We start from the raw sequence: 3,108 nt of genomic DNA on the forward strand, positions 1-3,108 counted from the left end.
TTTTTTTTTTTGTGGTATGCGGGCCTCCCTCTGCTGTGGCCTCTCCCGTTGCGGAGGACAGGCTCCGGACGCGCAGGCTCAGCGGCCATGGCTCACGAGCCCAGCCGCTCCGCGGCATGTGGGATCCTCCCAGACCTGGGCGCGAACCCGGTTCCTCTGCATCGGCAGGCGGACGCGCAACCGCTGCACCACCAGGGAAGCCCAACTTTTTTTTTTTTTTTGAAAGCATAACTTTTGTTTTGTATCCTTTAAGACTGTTTGAATTATTTTTATTAAAGAAGACGTGTGCATCCACTTTTTCTTTAATAAAAAACCTATATGGATAACCATTTAAAAAATTATGGCACGTCTATAACAGTATGTAGCAGTTTAAAAAATGTTAAAAAACTAACATGTTTAAGTCCCCAATATACTTAAATGAAAAGGGCAATTTGCAGAAAGATATGAACAATACGACTATAGTTGTATAAAAAATAGTTTATATACACGTTTGTATATTCATAGAAAACACGCAGAGGAATACAGACTAAATTGGGACTCCCTCCAGGGAGTTGGGGGGCAGGGAGAGGATGGGGACTTTAATGTTTTATACTTCTATGGCGAAGATTTTTGTTGTTTTCAAAAATGAATTATTGGTGGTACCATTTTAAAACTTGGTTCTATTAAAAATTAGAGTAATATTAATTCTTTACAGATTATTTGGAAAATTATGAAGGAAAAAAAATCACCCAACCTCACAACTCTTGGTGTATTTCCTTCCAAATATTTTTTTTCTCTGTGCACCTGACTGTCTCTAGCTATGGGCAGGCAGCAGTGGGGAAAGAGCCCTGGAGTCAGGCAGACCCACCAATTCCAGCTGGGAGCCTGGAGTAAGTTACTCAACCCTTTCGCACAGCTTCCGCATCTCAATAAATGACAACTTCATCCTTCCAGTTGCTCAGGCCGAAAACTGTGGGGTCAATCCAGTCCAGAAGCAAATCCTCTTAGTTCTGCCTCTAAGACGGAACCAGTGTCTGGCCACTGCTCACCACACCTGGATTTCTGCCGAAGTCCTCCCACTGGCCTAGAAGCTGCCCCATTTCCTCTCCGAGCTCATCTCCCGCTGCTCTCACGCCCTGCTCACAGCGTCATGGGCACACCTGCCTCAACCCATCAGGCACATTCCCACCCAGGGCCTCCACTCCACGTGCTCCTTCAGCCTGGATGCTCATCTCGAAGATGTTTAGGCAAAATCCCTCGCCAGCTACAAGTCTTTCCTCAAATTCCATCTTTTCAATGATATTTCGTCTGACCACCCTGATTAGTAACAAAAGCTTCCCCATGTGCCTGTCCTAATTCCCCCCCACCTCGTGACACATCACTTTCTAACAAACTATATATACATTTATTATTTTCTGTGTGCATCACATTTCCTCCTGCTAGAGTATAAACACTACAGGGGCAGGAGTCTTTGCACTGATGTGACTCACCCATCCCAAATGCTCAAGTATTTGTTGAATGAGTGGATGAGACCTGATTTTTCTCATCTACAAAACGGGCATAATAGGACCCACCCCACGCATTGTTGAGGATTACATGAAAAATATGTATTTCGAATTGCTTGCACAGCAGGGTCACCTACCCTCATTTAGGATGGCTCCTGAAAGAACTACTAATGACCAGGTTAGCCAGCTAGAGAGGTGTGGAGGGGGAGATGTTCCAGGAGAATAGCTCATGGGAAGCTCTGGAGCTGAGAGAATGCTGAGGCAAGCACGAAAAGAGCAGACGAGGTCATGACTGGAAAGGCGGGGGCCAAGGGCGAGGAAGGATGGTAAGGCTGCAGAGGCTGGGTCCTGCAGCCTCGGAAACCTGTGGAGTCTGGGCCGACTCTTGAGGCCCTGGCAGGGTCTCCTCAGGACAGTGCCGTGGTCACGTCTGCCAACAGAATCACTCTGGTTGCAGTGCTGGGGATGGGCTGGCTGGAGCAGGGCTGGGGGCAGGCAGACCAGGGAGCAGGCATGGCTGCAGGAGACGGTGGTCCTGGGAATGCAGAGGACGGAACAGGTGCAGAAGAGGCCAAATGGGCAGGGTCTGGTGATTAGTTGGATGTGGGGGTGAGGGAGGAAGGGATGCCCGATTGGGGACCGGTGGATGGGGAGCCTTGGAGGAGTGGGTTGGGAGGAGGGGGGCGTGACAGCCAAGGGGAGGGGGGCAGACACCAGCCGGTGGAAAGGGCAGGGACTCTGGAGCAGACATAACCAGGTGCGTGTGGGTCCCAGTACGGGCACTTACCTGCCCTGTGGTCTGCCTGCCTGGTACAGTTTGTATGCTGTCGCTCCTCAAGTGATAATCTGATAGCTACCCTCACTTGCAAATGTTTAATGGCTCATTTTTTCACGAGGAAATATTTATTCAAATTTAACATCATCAAGTAATGCAATGATGGTGTTGTTTTTCTTAACAAATAGAAATATGCCCGGCAGTGAGCTAGGAGCTAGGGAAACCAAGAAGAGCCCCGATCCCAGGCCTTGGTCACTCAGAGCCCCCAGGGAGACAGCTGGCAACACTAGAGTGCAGTGAGGGCCTCGAAGGAGGCGGCATAGCGCAGTTCAGAGGCATCTCACCCAGCAGGGACACCTGAATCCCGTTCTCAATCACCTCAAACCCGTCAGCTGCCTGCTGGCCAGCTACCTCTGGCCTTATGTCTCCCTACCCGGATCATGTGCGTTCCTTGTAGTTTCTTGTATTTGTTGGTCTGTTTCATGCTTCCAAGCCCTTGTACAAGTTGCTCTCCCCATCGGAAATGCTGTTCCCATCTTTTGAAAGTAACCCCTACTCACCCTATGAAACACTCAGAAGCCAGCTTATGTCACCTCCTCCAGGAAGCCTTTCCTGATCCTGCCGCAGGGTGAGGTGCTGCCTCAGTGCACCCACAGCACCTCTGCGTTGGGCTCACCGTGGCACTCTCTATAGTCTGGTCACTGCTGACTACATGTATTTCTCTTCCTCACTTGTTCTGGGTTTTGCTTGTCTTCTGTCCCCAGAAGTTCCATATGGTTTGACAACCTGGTAGGACTTATCTGATCACCAGTGGAGAGACCACTGCAGATGTTGCTGTGTGTCCAGGGG

This window comes from Physeter macrocephalus, chromosome 3 (assembly GCF_002837175.3).
Source record: "Physeter macrocephalus isolate SW-GA chromosome 3, ASM283717v5, whole genome shotgun sequence".
NCBI classification, from domain to species: Eukaryota; Metazoa; Chordata; class Mammalia; order Artiodactyla; family Physeteridae; genus Physeter; species Physeter macrocephalus.